The sequence below is a fragment of the Aptenodytes forsteri genome, unplaced genomic scaffold (genome assembly GCF_000699145.1).
Source record: "Aptenodytes forsteri isolate BGI_AS27 unplaced genomic scaffold, ASM69914v1 Scaffold55, whole genome shotgun sequence".
Classification (NCBI taxonomy): Eukaryota; Metazoa; Chordata; class Aves; order Sphenisciformes; family Spheniscidae; genus Aptenodytes; species Aptenodytes forsteri.
Window position 1 is genome coordinate 8,718,265 of NW_008796063.1, and position 15,603 is coordinate 8,733,867.

Sequence of the window (15,603 nt, forward strand, 5' to 3'; positions counted from 1 at the left end):
GGGGGCTGCACACGCTGCCTCAGTTTCCAAAGGCACTGCGTTGAGCCCTGTGCGTGTGGGGCCCTGGCTGGGGGCACCCCGAGGGGTTTTCCCTCCTTGTCCCGCTCCAGCAGGGCTCCTCAGCCGCGGGGCCCCTTTTTCAGGGGACGCCGGCCCAGCGATGCCGGACGACTCGTACAGGGTGTCCTCCGATGCCCCAGGGCAGGCCGGCGCCTCGCAGCGGCCCCGCCGCATGCTGCGGGGTGTCGGGCACCAGCGCCTGCCAGCGCCGCAGACTGTGAGAAAGCAGCAGAGAGAGAAAATTTCACAAGTCGTCATCAGCGTCGTCACAAGACTTCATCGGCGGTCTTTTGGGGGCTGCTGGTGCCCCACAAATGAACCTTTTCCAGTGTGCTCTGAAGAAATTGCAACTCTCAACGCCGTAAATGTGTATTCACAGATAGTAGATACTGCATTTAAACAGCATTTGGATTTGTTATCACGTATTGTAATGTAAGAAGTGAGGGCTTCTCAGACCTCTTCCAGGGGTCACCTGCCCTCTCCTGCAAGTCTTCCTAGGCGGCCTCAAGGCGAGAGGAGGAATGTTAGGCTGTATTTTTCACAGGCGTTAGGTGACAGATGAATAATGTATCGTGTGGTCCCATTTCAGCGCCCGCTCAGGACTTTTCCCTGTGGGCATATGCTGCCTTTTACTACGGCTCCTCTGCAAGGATGTCAAAGGCAAAAGGAAAGGCCGGGCCTCAGTATATGGTGGAAGTAAACGGGCATAAACCAGAGCGGTGGAAGAGGTAACGCATGGGGATGTGCAGATGAAGACTACTTTTGCCTTCCTGCAATAAGAAAGAGCCACCCAGATTTATTTCATGTTGCCCACGTGTCTTTCGGGGGCATTTAGTGCACGCAGGCCCCCAGAAGGACCACCCTGGGCGGATAAAACACCTGCAGAGCCGGCCGTGACGGGACGAGGGTGGGTTATGGGGGAGAGGACTCCAGCAGGTGTCACTCGCACTCAGCAGAGAGCATCTGCTGGAACGATGCTTCTCCATTAGCCTGACCTCTAGAGGTTTTAAATCATATCATTCAGGTTCGTAAAATAGTGTTAGGTTTTGTTGTTCAGTGTGCTGAATCTGGAAAGCAAAGTGATACAGCAGTAAACAGGGAGCAGCCATCCACCGCTGTTTCTGACAGGTCAGCCCGGACCCCGGATTTCCTAGCTATTAAATCTCCATCCCACAGAGGACTGTTAGAACGGATCAGAGATGATGAAGACTAAATTAAGGACGCTGAAGGGGGCCCACAGGGCTCCTACATAAACACTGAACTACTAATCTCTGCAGCTTTTACTTCTCTTAGGTCACAGGGTCTTATTCCACATGCTTCCCTCCTGCCACTGCAGGCTTCTTGCATTATAATCTGTAGGGTTTGTGTTACCTGGTATTAAATGAGTTGAGGCATGGGACCTCTGTGGTCTCAAGAGATACGGTACTCTCTAATGCGTCTTACTCAGAGGCTGGTCTACACGTCTAGCTTCAGCCTCTATTTTACTGAAATTAATTTATTTACATTGAATAGCGCCCTCCCATAACATAAAAAGAAGAAGGAATAGGTTACTGCCTGTTTTTTTCTTTTACTTATTAACAGAAAGTAGGATTAGGAAAGTATAGTGTGCCTGATCACTTGAAGAAAGGGTTCCAAATTTATTCCCTGTTAAATGAGTTAAAAATCCTCTTATTAAATTAGTCTTTATTTTATTATTGGACTTTACCGGTAACTGTCTTTTTATTGCTGAAGTGTCCCCTGATGAACTACTATGTGGCCTTTTTACAGTACTGGCATAAAAGCATGCTTCAAACTTGCTTCCCTCATTCTTGCGAGGCAACCTATTGTTTTAAATAGGATTACTCATGCAAGGCAGATTAATTCACCTACAGGAAAAAAAGCCGATGGCGGGTGCCTCATTTTAAGGAGTTCCCTGCAGAGCAGAAGAGCACATAGAGTTGCTCAAACTACTTATAGCAAGATCTGGGGAAATTGGGTTTGTTAGGGTAGGAATGGAAGTCCGTAACAAGGATACGTCTCCAATGCGATTAGGGACAGCAGTGACCTAAACCTTGGCCTGAACTGCCCGCTCTGGTAGAGCGAGAGAGGAGCAGTGCTGTTGCCTTTATGCCATCTTAATCCTGAACCAAAGAGGAAGAGTTAAATGTTTTCTAACCAGTCTGTCTCCCCCCGAGATGTGGGGGAGGTTTTGCAGCACACGTTTCCTCCCTTTGACCCGTGGTGCTGGCCAAAATTCAGGGTCTTGTTGGTTGATCCAGATTGGAGGAGGAGGAGTGATGAAGAAGGGTATTTCTGATGTATTTCTGATTGCTTACAAGAGTGCTCGCAGCCCTCCTTTCCTGAACACAGAAGAAATCACGCAGTTGAGAGCCAGTTTCCTTGCTTGTAGCTCCAGACCTGCTCCAGGCAGCAATGTGACCCCAAATCCCTGTTTCTTGTATTCGGTCCAGGTTTTATATCAATGATTGTTCAGGCCGTTTGAAGTTTCCGTTCCCTGCCTGTTTCAATATACTGTCTTTCTGTCTCCTCCTCCACCTGAACTGTATTGTCCATCCACACATAACCTTCTTTCCTTTTAATATCCTACCCGAAACTGTCCTCCCAGAGCCTTCAGGTACTTGAGCAATCTTGCATTGTGGGTGGAAATAGACTTAATGTCTCCTTCAGCTACCCTAAATAAAGGAATGCAGTTAAACCTACCAGTTTCAGGAAGGTTTAGCCCAACCTATAAGAATAAAAGCCTAATGGAGTGTTGCCCTGAGGTTTTCATCTTACTGAAGACCCCTCTAGAAAATGCTGTGAAGTTTATAAGTAATGGCATGGAAATAATAGGGAGTACAGAATTCAGAAAACCCAGACTATTTTGCGAAGGACGTCAATAGATACGAAAGAGGTCTCCTTTTTCCGGTAGCAACCCTAACACATAATATTTCAGCTTTCAGACCAAAGATTCAGTTGTGGCCTGAAAAGTTAAGTAACACTCTTCATTAAAGCTGCTGAAAAGGAGAAGTAAAAAGCACAACACAACCTCCCTCAGACTGTAAGATCTTAGAGGCTGGGATCATTTTTTCATTCTCTGCGCCACCCTTTGAAAACTCGGGGTCTCACCTGGGCCTGGTGGTCGGTGATGCTACAGTAATATGCGGACAGTGTCCATAGGTGTGTAAATCAGCACAGAGCGGCCTTCAAGAAGGCCAAGAGAAGAGGATTTACCTAACTGCACCCACTGAAACTGATGACAAAGCACCCAGTGCTTTTAATAAAGGATCAAACCTACCCAAGTGGACAGATGAGGTTCTGAAACATGCGGTTTGGCATAGGATGCTTCTTGGCTCCGAAACACTTACTTCAATCTGATGTCTTCCCACCAGCACAGGTTAAGTGGCTGCAGCCATCGAGGAGAAAGAGAAATCATGGGCTACCAGCACTTCCAGAAGCTCAGTGGAGAGACGCATGTTTTACCAACTGGTAATTTGGAGAAAAGTTATGGTCCCAGGTAGCTTGATCCAATCTGTTATTTTTCAACTGTATGAACAGTTTGACGTGGTGAGAGCAGTGCAGCTGCTCAGCGCAGGTCTCAACCTCATTCATCTAAAAATGTGCTTGCAGTGGAAACCAGACTCCCGAGTTCAATAGGATGAGAAGGGGATGTGGAGTCTGGAATCTCTTCCATGGCCAGATTTCCTCAGGAAATGGTGAATTGCCTTGAATATATAATAATACCTAGGGACTGACCCAGCAAAAGCAGTTGAGAGAATTAACCTATGATTGTAAGCGGATTGCTTGCTCTGTGTTATTCCAGAGCCATTTCCCTTGGTCAACCTCAAAACACTTTACAAAGGAGATCGCTTACCAATGATTAATAGTTTAGCGTGTACATAGTTCTTTTCTCCTTCACAGCACTTGAGTATCGATGCGTCTTCATGCTCCTCTGATAAAATGTGTAAGTTAATGTTATGATTATCTTTTCAAGTGGAGAAATTTTAGCCCTGTGTTTAGGACTGGGGAGGGGGAATTCCTCCCTCCTCCTTTTGTCCCATCCTGCTGGCCTTTGCTCGTACCTAGTGTCAGTTGCAAAAGTACCTTATTTTGTAGGTCTTTGATCGGCCTGCTGGTTAGCTAAATATACACCTGTGGGGAGATAATTACATGCTATCAGTAGTAAAGTGTAGTAAAATAATTTACGTTAATTAAAACACTTGCAAAACCAAAGCAGGAATTTTCACGAAGATAAGTCTGCTGCAGCGACAGCTGTATCTGAAACTGCCAGCTTCCCATAGACAAACAGGAAAATAAAACCAGGGACCAGTAAAAAACAGTTTCTTCATGCTCAGAAGAGGAAAGACATGTACCCACTGGGAAAGCCATGGTGGTATCAATCCAGAAGGGCAGGGCTGAACACACCTTCCATCTGTGCAAGCAGATCTGCATTCACGAGCATGGGGAAGATTGGTGTGATGAATCCCATCTTACCAAGGTGTCTGTTTGGCTAAGTGTGAGTGGCCCAGCGGGAGGGTCGTACAAATGGGCCTCATATTATTGGGGGAGGTTTTGGAGACTAATTAAATAGTGTGACAGAGGCTTAAAAAAATCACCTTGTTACCATCTTTGAATCCACTGTCAGTTCCTTCAGCACAATCCTTGTACTTTTCCTCTCTTCCCACATTTACGTCTGATGAAAATACTCAGCGCCTGCATAACGTTGCGTGGAAGTTGTCTGCCTGACCTTCCCAGCTGAAGAAGTCGATGGCTATTCTCTCTCTGCTGGCTTGTGTCTTGGAAGAAGCTCAGTTACTGACGTGGGTCTAATTCAGACCAAAGGCACTGGTGGGTTTGGGACGTTATCGCTTCCACGGCCCTGTGGTGCCCATTGGTGTTGCCTCCTGCAGATCTCAGACCGCAGCCAGTCTCCAGCAACCTGGCGCATCTCCCCTGAGCGCTTCTGGAAGGGCTTGTGTCCCAGGGTTTCTCTTTCTTCCTGATGGCTGCAGTCACTTAACCTGTGATAGCGAGAAGACATCAGCCTGAAGTAAACGCTTAGGAGCCGAGAAGCACTACTGTTTCATTTAGACCTCATTCTTCTTTATTTTACTGGTGGCTGAGCTAAGCGTCTTCTTAGAAGACACAAAGGAATCAGGAGGTTTGTAGGGCTGCAATGGGAGATCCGCAGCTCAGCCCCCGCCAGCAAATTGTCTCTCACTACAGGTGTAGCCCAGGCCTTCCAGTTTGGTACTTGCACATCCAGAGAGTTGGACCATGCCTCTTTCTCCAGCCAATAGATGCAGTCACCGGTACAGGGTTCACGGCTGTGTTTGATTAGTTGGTGAGCGAGTTAGTAAGATACCTGCTCCTTCATCTGTTCTCCCTTTTCTCAGGGCTTCTCTGTGGTGCAGCGTGGACGCACACGTGTTTCTTTGCATCCTTCTCCCCCCCGCACGTATCCCTCTGTTTTTGTTGTCATACTTCACACACGAATGAGCGATGCTTTGCACCCCCTCCCCAACTTGCACCAGACCAAATTCTAGCTTTTTGCAAGGTAGTGAAAGTGGCATAACAGATCTGTCTAATCAGGCTTGCCCAGTGGCCATGTTATCCTATATGCTCGGCAAGAAAGGAGCTTAAAGCCAGGGTGAGAAAGAGATTCCTCTCTAAAGATCAGCTAAGAGTCGGGTGGGATTTCAGCCATCCGACTCTGACATTCAAGCAGGGCACATGGGCACCCCCCTTCCCTCTCCTGCTCTGCAGCGTGAGCTGGGAGGGACCGCAGGGGGCTGGGGCAGGGGAGCCAGCTGAAGCAGGAGGCATTCAAATGTATTTCATTTCAGGGTGACCTTTAACAGGTGTGGATTTACTGATGGGGAGGCGAGAGGGAAGTAAGCGAGGGATTAAGGGGACTTTACCCTCCCTCCACTTTAAGCACCAGCTTGCACAGCATTCCAGTACTGAGATGCAATCTGTGGCTGTATGGCTTTCTATCTTCTGCCTCCCTCGGTTCTGGCCAGGGCTGTGGCTGCCCCTGGTCTTCAGCGGTGCTGGGGATTCAATAGATGGAATACTTCTTGTGGAGACAAGGCATGCTGTACTGCCAGGCGTCTCAGATACAAACCTGGGGTGGGGGGCGAGGGAGAAAAATCACCCTCTTTTCTGCGAGAACTGGGATTTAACCTATAGTGGAAGTGCACAATTCAGGCAAACGCAAGGTGTGCAGTACGTTCCCTGGGTGACTTTGCCTGGAGACCTTCTCTTCTTGTCCTAGCGCAGCTGCATGCTGTTGAACAGCTGCTTTCCTCTAACCCAGTGTCTGCTGCAGTTCGGTGATGGATTAAGGCAACTCTCCATTTTCCTTATCCCTCTCTGAGGGGAGTTGTAAAGTTAATTAATTACATTTTGTAAAACATGATGAGATTCTTGGATGATAAATGCTACACAAATGTAGAGTACTTTTTAATGAGCACCGTATGACGGTTGCAACAAAATGCTTATTTAATCAAACCGATCCGAGCTGCAAAAAATCCTCACCCTGCTGCTATCAAACAGAAAGGTTGCCAAGCTCTGTGTCTTTCATGGGCTATTTGATTTGAGGGTCCCAAGGCGCTTTTCAAAACTTTAACAAAATAAAAAGGCAAGGAGTATATGTGTATGTCGGCATATTATAGCTCTTTCCCTTTATGTATGCAGTTTAGATTATATAACAATACCACTTCGCAATAGGGAAGGGAAAGATCCGTTAACAGTGTGGTTAGATGTCATGGCTGTGTGGCAGGGGTATGTATACCTGCTCTAGTTTTGCCTGGCCGTGTCAGGCACCGGAGTTCTGGCACCATATATTTTGTGTTTTACAAGTTTCCCACAGCTGTGGGTATGTGAAATCAGTCTGGCTGCAGCTTCTCTGGTACTCCCTCCTAAGCAAACGAGGTCAAAATGAAGTCTGGGAATATCTGTCTTCGTTGCACACCGCAATGTAAGCCTACCCACAGAACGAAAAGTAGTTTCCATAATGAAAATTGCAGCCTGCTGTAATTGCAAGCAGAGTGCCATTTCTTCTGCTGGAATTTGGTCAGGAAAAAAAGAGAGTAATTTCGTGAGCTAAAAGACCTGCCTTGGGCTACTCAGTGGCTAGAACTTCAGCCTTACACTTCCTCTGGAAAGCTGCTTCTGTTGTTATCAGAATGACGAAGTGTCAGATCACTGGTGAACAGAGGAGAGATACGACTTGAAGAAGCACTTAAAGCAGAGCCTGGAAGAAGCAGTCTATAGATTTCCATCCAGCGATGACACAGCCCAGTCCTACCCAGCCTTTGGGATCCAAGGATGCTCTCAGCAGAGGCTACTATGGTTTCTGGTGCTGGTGTTGTGGGATTGAAATGGTGGCAGCAATCAGTCAGAGCCCCCTGTACTTCATCTGCACTACCGTTTCCTTAAAGCTGCTGCTTTGCAAAATTTGCCTTTTGTGGACCTATTATAATCTCTGCTTCTTTTGGCCAGCTGGAGTTTTCCTTAAGGGGAGAAGAAGAGGAGGAGAATGGCCTCTGTGCAGATACTGGCTGGCTGTGCTGGGAAGGAAAAAGAAGACAGAAGAAATGAGCTGTTGAACCCATGGTGATATGAGAGGGATGAGTGAGACATTTTAGGGAATAACCAGCCAATCAACCAATCTCACAAGCAATTTGTCTTTTCTCATTATAAGGTAACATCATAGTGAGAGAAATGTAGGGCCATTCTTCAGAAGATTTATTGCCCTGTAGCATCTGCGTGAAAAAACTCTAAGTGCTGAGTAGAGCAGGAAATTGGAAGTAGATTGCACAACCTGCAATTCAGCAAAGCTCTTGGATCTTCTGTGGAAAGAGAGTGCTGGAGTTCCAGAGCTGGCTCTAGCTTGTAAGGCTTTCTCAGTCCTGGGAGAAGAACCAGTGTAGGTTTGGTTAGAGCTGGTGGAGGCTTTGTGGTTCACTGGTCTAGATAATAAGAGCATCCCAGAGTGCTGCTTTAACCAGTACGGAGGAAAATACCACCCAGTGCTGTGATGGATCTAACTGTGCCTAAGCTTAGAGAACCAAATGCACTTACATGACCTATTGGAGTTTACAGGACCTCTGACAAGAGAGGGGTGCCTATGTTTTCTGCCTGTGAACATATCCCTCTACAGACCTCTGTATGTACAGCATTTTCTCAGAAACCAGCCTCAGGGACAATTATACATTAATAGCTACTTCTTTCAGAAGCAGCCAGCCCTGCTCCTGAGAAACAGCTATTTTCAGGCAGTCTTGTTCCTGAGGAACTGCTATTTTTAGTGAGTTCTATTTCTGAGGCAAAAAAAAGAAGCAGCAGCCATTTCTGTATCCCTCCACCATGGTCCAGACCCACTGGCTGTGGTTGACTTGCATTTTGCAATAAACACTTCCTCTTCACGTCTCAGTAGCCTGAAGAAAGTGGTTCTCCAGCCATTACAGAAAGCAGCAATCTGAGCTGGGGCTAATTATGCAGGGAGGGCTTGTGGGAGGCAAAGCCGTGCTCACATACTATAGATTCCATTAGAACGAGTAGGGAGATGTAATGGGGCTCTCCTGGGAGATGCAGGACTTTTAGATACCTAATTTGGAAGTCCGTTCTGGTATCCATTTTCAACATCCCAAGAGTAATGATTAATCCTGTACTCCAGGTTTCTCTGAATCAGTTTGTAGCTGTAGTAAATATGGGCTGAACATGATAACGTCATTGATGCTATGGGTAAATGACTTGAGGCAAGAGAAGCTCAGGTTTTGTGGCCATTAACTCACTGTGCACAGTCATCTGGCAGCGATTTCGACTCAGGAATCTGCAGCTGAGATAAAAGAGGCTCCGTCAGAGCTGAGGAATGTGTGTTTTGCAATATAAGTATCTAAAATGCCGAAGGCCCCATAGAGGCACCCCAGCAATGCTGTGTTCTCATTCCTGCAGCATCCCAACAGCATGGACCCGGAGATCTTCCGTATGGTCTTGCGGCCATGGCCGTTCAAGGGGCATTTGGTAGATGCAACCACATGAAAATTCCAGTAATACCTTTTTGTTATTCACAGATTTAATGCAAAGACTGGTGTCCTGACGCAAGGGTGAAGTGATTCTCACCATGCTGAAGCTGTCCTGAATTTCAGCAGAGCCTGTGCGAAGTTCATCTCAGGTGTGTTGTGATCTCTTCCCTACTGCTACTTCTGCCTCTCATAGGTGTGTGGTTGAAGGTAACAGGTTTGGATAACAGTGGCATCAGCAAAGAACATACACTGGAACCGTGTCTTGGCAGGTTTGTATATACGAGTAGGTCTTTCCTCGGCAGGGTGTTGCTATCTGGAATCAACAGAATCAGCAGCTTTTGTCTTTGAACAGGGTCACGGCAGCATTGAAAAAAAGCCGCTCATCCTTGCTCCGGCACCGTTTGCTCAGGGGCTGCTCTCTAAAGACTCTGGTGTGTGTGTGGTCTGAAGGTCACTCTTTCTCAGAGAGAGGCTCTTCTTTCCTGTCTGAGTGAGAAAGGGAGGCTGTTAGCGGTTCAGCGTTGTAAGCAGTTTCCCTCTGCTCTTGTGCAGGCAATACTGATGAACTTGGTCTCTAAGCGAAGATTATTTATCTTGTTTTTAACCCTCTGCAAGAGAGGAGCTTGGTTGTGTTTGTCCTGCAAAACCAGACACTCTGCCCCGCCCCTCTTGTTTTAAAATATTCCTTGTATCCTCCCATCTCCAGGAAAAGTCATTATCTCTGGACAGTTTCTTGAAACCCAATTGCCTTTGTATTCTGGTCATAAGCAGAGCATTGTTCAAAGTGCGAGTGAGTCGTGGCTGCTTTTATCACATTATTGGCACTTCTCCCTTTTTACTGCTTCACTAGAGAAAGGCGGGAGAAAAATGGGACAGAAATCTAGGAAATGAAGGGTAATTTACAGTTCACAAAGGAGCAGTAAAAATTAATTAGCTGTCTGAGGATCCATTCCAACCTGGGCCACGGAGTTTGTGCCAGCACTTTGCATTGCATAAACTGTCTGTGCTGTGCTAGGCTGCTGAGATCAGGCTTGTGCTGTGAAATTAAGGCTCTTTGCTGAGGTGGAAGTCCTTTGGGGCATGCAAAATGTGTATGCACACCTAATTTGGTGTGCCAAAGAGACATGATGGTGCATATAACTCAGGTCATTACATGCTCAACTGGCTACTTATGACGTTCACTATTAGTTGTCACAGTAACTGCTCATGTAAATTACGGATGCAGTTATCCACATAATTTAACACTGAGCTCCTTTGAAAATCCAGGCCTAATTCCTCCTTTTCCATATCGGTGTCTGCATGAATGAAATACACTTTACACACCATATCCGTATGGTCCAGTTCCAAAAGGGGACTGAGCCCCAGAGGGACTGGAGAGGTGACAAGACGCTGGCCCCGCTCGGCAATGGGCCAGTTGGGTCCTGCTGCGGGGTGCAGGAACTGAGCTACTCCAGCATCTTGCCAATCGTGTTGCCAGCCCTCCAGTCAAGCCTGAGATCCCCACCTGGAGAAAGAACTTCACAAATCAGAAATGTCCTAAATTGGATCCTTTTTTGGTGCATAATTTTCAAAACTGTAATTTCCATTTGAGAACTATTTGTCCTGATCCTGAGCGTCAGCTGAACTCATTTTTTTCCCTGTAGTTTAATTTAGGCAGCAGATGCCATCAGAATGTTAATGCCTTCTTAATTCTCACCTACATGCTTTTATTCTTATTAATTTGTTATCTGGGGCTTTAATATTCTATTTTTTTCCTACTTTGATCAGTTGAAATAATTTGATGGCAGCATTTCAACAGGGCTTGCAATGGGAAAGTGTGTAACGGTGCATCACCAATGTACGTTGCTGTGTATCCTGCAGCGTGCTCAGCTGTTGTACTGTGAGAGCATGAATCATGTGATGTTTTTAGGTGATTATAGATGAGGCCTTACTTATCCCTGCTGTGAATAACTAGAGAAGGAACAAGCTTTACGGACCGTTTCCCTGGTTCAGGATTTTGCCCAGTGCAATCTAAGGGTTGGCTGCACTGCCATCCAGGAGTGTGATCCTAGCCCGTGGAAGTGCAACTGAGCTTGCATTCAACGTGCTTGGACAGCTGCCCAGCCACAGCGGATGTTTTCACTCAGCACCCTTAAACTGTTGGTACGTGGAGGCGATGGAGGTGTCCCCACAGGACTCCCTGTTTTCAGCTCAGGGGCTCAGGGATGGTGCATCCTAAATGAGAGCCACGGGGAGTGGGGCAGGGACCTTTCCCAGCTGGGATGCGGTGCTGGAGGATGTCACCTCCCAGGACTGGAGGGCAGCAGGAGCTCTTTGTAGAGAAGTGGGGACGGATGGGTTCATCGCTGCTCCCCAGCCGATACCAGATCCGACTGCACAGGAGCGTCTCTGTTGCTTGGGTGCAGGGAGGCAGCAGGTTCTGAGACAGGTGTAGTGAATGTTACGTAGGAAAGGATGTTTCAAGTAACAAAAATAAAGTTAAGGAGTGTCAGACAAAATGACCGGTTTTACTAGTGTAATCAAAACACTTCTGCTTAAAGGAAGAGGAAGAAAAATGCCCAAGTCCCAGACAGTTCCTTAGTCAGTGCGGTTCGCTTCCTCCTGGCAGCAGAGAGAAGGGAAGCCTCGCCAAACTTTGCTGGCTGCTCTGTTACTCCTTCAACAAGCAAAGAAGCCCTTTCGCCCTTTTGAGAGGATGGAGATGACCTGAATCCCCATACCAGGAGGTAAATAAATAGAGAGAGAGGGGAACTATTTGACCCTTTATGTTATGACAAAACTCCGCTCTTAATGCACTCACGCGTAGGTTTGGGGTAGGCAGCTGGAAGGTTGTTTTATCACAACTGAAAGACACAAGACGAGATTTTCTAGAGGGACGTTTCCCCATTGTGAGACAAAAGACAGAAGAGAAGGACAGGGATGAGGATGAATCAACATTTTACAATGTTGCTTCTCAAGCCCAGTTTCTACAACAGGTTCCAACATGTGCCTACCTAGTGCTCTAAATGGGATTTACCTACCCTTAAATTATTCAGTTTCTCCTAGTAAATCTAAGTCCGTGGGCTTGCAAATACACCTTTTCCTAATGCCGCTGGCTCAATTTTGGGAGGCATTGGTTCAGGAATAAGGGTGTGATTCTCTGTGTTCTTGTTATTGCTTGTTATTTAGGGGATGGAATATGTGTCTTGGGTTGTCCCCCAGACTTTCTGGGAAAAGCACGGGACCAGGTTCCACTTTATCCCTCCAATGTGCAAACGTCTCTTTTCATTGGATCCTACCTACAGGATGAGAGGTGCAGAAAATTGCAAAGTCACGTGGTTGGCTTTTTGCAAAGAAGTTTTTGAAGGTGAGGTTTGTGTTCAAGTGAGCAATGGCTTGCATTTGCACTCCCAAACACGTCTGAGTAAAGTCCCAATCCAGATGTACCCCTTATAGACTGTTATTAATAACTGGCTAGTCTGTGTGGGGTTTTGCACAGGATCTGTGCTCCAAGCCAGGCAAACATTACCCAGTACTGTGCGTTCAGAAGTGCTGATTGCGTTCATTGGAGCACAGTGACTCCAGATTGCTCATGTCCAGGCAGCCTGAAAGGTAACGAGCTTGTGAAAGAAAATCTCCGCATTCAGACCAAAGACTGCATACGGCAGGGGCCTGGATAACAGCTGCATCCAGCAGTTCGGTGGGAAAAATCTGACGGGGTGAAACTGTGCCTTTCATTTGGGCAGATGTAGTCCATCTGGTGATGGGATCAGGGATGGGACACCATCCTCTGGAAAGCTGGGATTAAGATACACGAGCGGTGCATGCAAATTAGGCATCAGTTTATGCACATGAGAAGCACGATGGTCTTCTGGTATTTTGGTTGGCTTCCAGGTTCGGATTTGGAGTTCTTTATTTCTGGTGCGTGAAGGCAGCAGCTGATGTGCTGTGCCTCAAAAGATGCTTCTGCCCCTGATGTCTGGATTCCAGCACGACCCGGTGCAATGGCAGTCACACACTCAGCGCAAGCTGTCCCCCCTCCCTCCCTACTTCCCTCCACAGGAAAGTGGATCCTTCTGCAAACCAGGCCCAGCTTGGACAGAGATGCCAGAGGAAAAAGTTTCAGAGGCCAGGTCCTTCCACAGGCTTTGCCCTGTCCATCACCCTTGAAACCCAGTCCCATTAAGAGACGATAGCTTTCTGGCTGATGCGAACTGCTGCATGACGCATCGGATATTGTGTATAGGGCTTGAAGAGGTCGATGAGAGCTATCTGAATCATTCATTACCTGGTGAAGTAGGTGAGTGACTGCTATTGTCCTTATCCTTTTAGAGAAGGATGCTCAAGCACAAAAAGGTTGAGAGATTTAGTGAAGGTCCCTAAAGGAGGAAGCATCAGAGCTCAGAAATAGTGCTTGGTCCCATGCTCAATTATTCTTCACCCGTTTCCCTCTGAAAATCATGTACTAAGGATTAATGTTATTACGGCTGGTCGGCTTATGCCGAAGAAACACCATAATGTGAATTTAGTCTTTTCTGCTATTTTTTGGTAGTCCATGAATCAATCCCAGTTCACCAAACAGTTCCCGCTGTGTCTCCATGATAAGCTTTCTCTCTTGGTTGGTGTTCTGCGTGCTTGGCTGGTCATTCAGTTCACATGAGGGTTTTCCTGATCCTTGTTCAGAGGAATGAGGCTTTTTTTAGAAACAAGAAAATCCTAAACGTTACATTGCTGCTAACATTCCCTGGGGCTGCGTGGGGAGATTCATTCTTCAGGCTTCCTGAATGGTTTCTTTGGTTCTCAGCAGCTCTCGCGCCGTTCAAGAACAATGTCGTTATTTGTGTCGTTATTGCAACCAGACATTGACTTGGGCACCAGTGGTGCTAGGTGCTGTACAAACACAGAGCAACTGGGTGGTCCTTGTCCTAAGGAACTTAAGAGATCAAGGTTTGCGGTGTGCTGCAGGTCAGGTCAGTCTTTATCCTTCCAGCTCTAGTGCAATTGTAAGAGGTAAATAATAGAACAGAGTGGGAAGAAGGTTTTCTGCCTGAGATATGTATCTGACGTAATTCCAGGGTAGTGGGGAATAGAGAAATTCATATATACACACTGGTAAATAGGTATAAATGAGGGATTTGAAGAGACCTTCTGTCTATTTGGGAACAACTAGAATTCCTGCTAAATAAGACTCAGCAATTCATGTGGCAACTAGGGTGGTCTTGACTTTTAACCAATAAAAGAACCAGCCTCTTGATCCCTGGCTTTTTTTTGCAGTATCTGTTTCTTTCTCTCTTCTTCTTTTTCCTTTTCCCAGCCAAATGCTCAAACATACTCCGAAAAGCCTGTTCTTTTCCTAGCTGGCTGCATCTCTATGGAGAGAGCCTGTGGCCCTCTCCCATTTCAGGCCCGTTTGACCTTGCCTTGTAACCAGATGTTTCACTGGAGAACTTACACTTGGGAGAGCCTGGGTTGCATTCAGCTGCTGGTGAACTCTCTGCCTCGGTCAAGCGGCTGTAAACAAAAACAGACCAAGAAAAACAAAACCTTTTCTAAACTGAGTTGGCCAAGGACAGGACTGAATCCAGAGGTGCAGATGGCTGTTAGCATGTCTGTGAGGCTGCAGAGAGAGCTCATCTGCCATCCCTGATCTTCAAAGATGGGTTTTACTTAGCTGAGGGATCGTTTTTTTGGGATAACAACTGTTGTTCCTCTGGTTTCCAGGGGTTTGGAGATACGTGACACAGAGACCCCTTCCAATGCTGCCCAGGGTGCACCATACTGTTTGCAGCTGTCCATGCACTTGAGTGAGTTTCTGGCCAAGAGTATTTAGAAAGTGGTGGCTTGCTGGCCTGAAAGTCTCAGAAGAAGGAGTCACAAGAACACCATAGCAAAACGATTAGTCAGGGACATCCTTTCTTCTGAGAGGCATGTCACATGCCTGCTGAGATTATTCACTTGGTGCTTATAGACAGGCTTTCTGCAGAAACGGCCCTGTCTTCCACACTTGGTCAGGAGAAGATGTGAGCAATGTCTTCTGGGGTAAAAACCACAGTGGGAGTTTAGATTGTCAGAACGTTGTTCTTCAGTTTGGGAAGTGGCCAACTCTCAGAGTTCCTGTTTTGCACAAGCTACAGTGGGGCTGATCATTAGCTTAGATGCAGGGAGAGCCCCACTTGCAAGATGGCATCTAGAACAGCATGGGGTCCCCTCATCCTGTTACTGTGACAAGTTACAGGAGTTGGGGGCTGCTGCCCCAGGCTCTTCCAGCTTGGTTTGGACCTGGGGTTCAGATCTGAGAAGGCTTTTTCCATGTGAGTTGTGCTTGGCCAGGTTAGAGGGCAGAGGAGCTTTGCAAACAGTGAGATTTTCCCTATCATCTCTGAACAGAATCGGTTCCTGAGGCAGAGCCATTCTCTGGTAAAAGGGTGGATTATGCTGAGTTGAGATCGCTGGGAGAGGGATTGCTTGGCACAATGATCACTGCTGTAGCAGGAAGGATGGAGGCCTGTGACTGAGCAGTGTACACACACAGGCATGTTGATACCCACATCAGTGA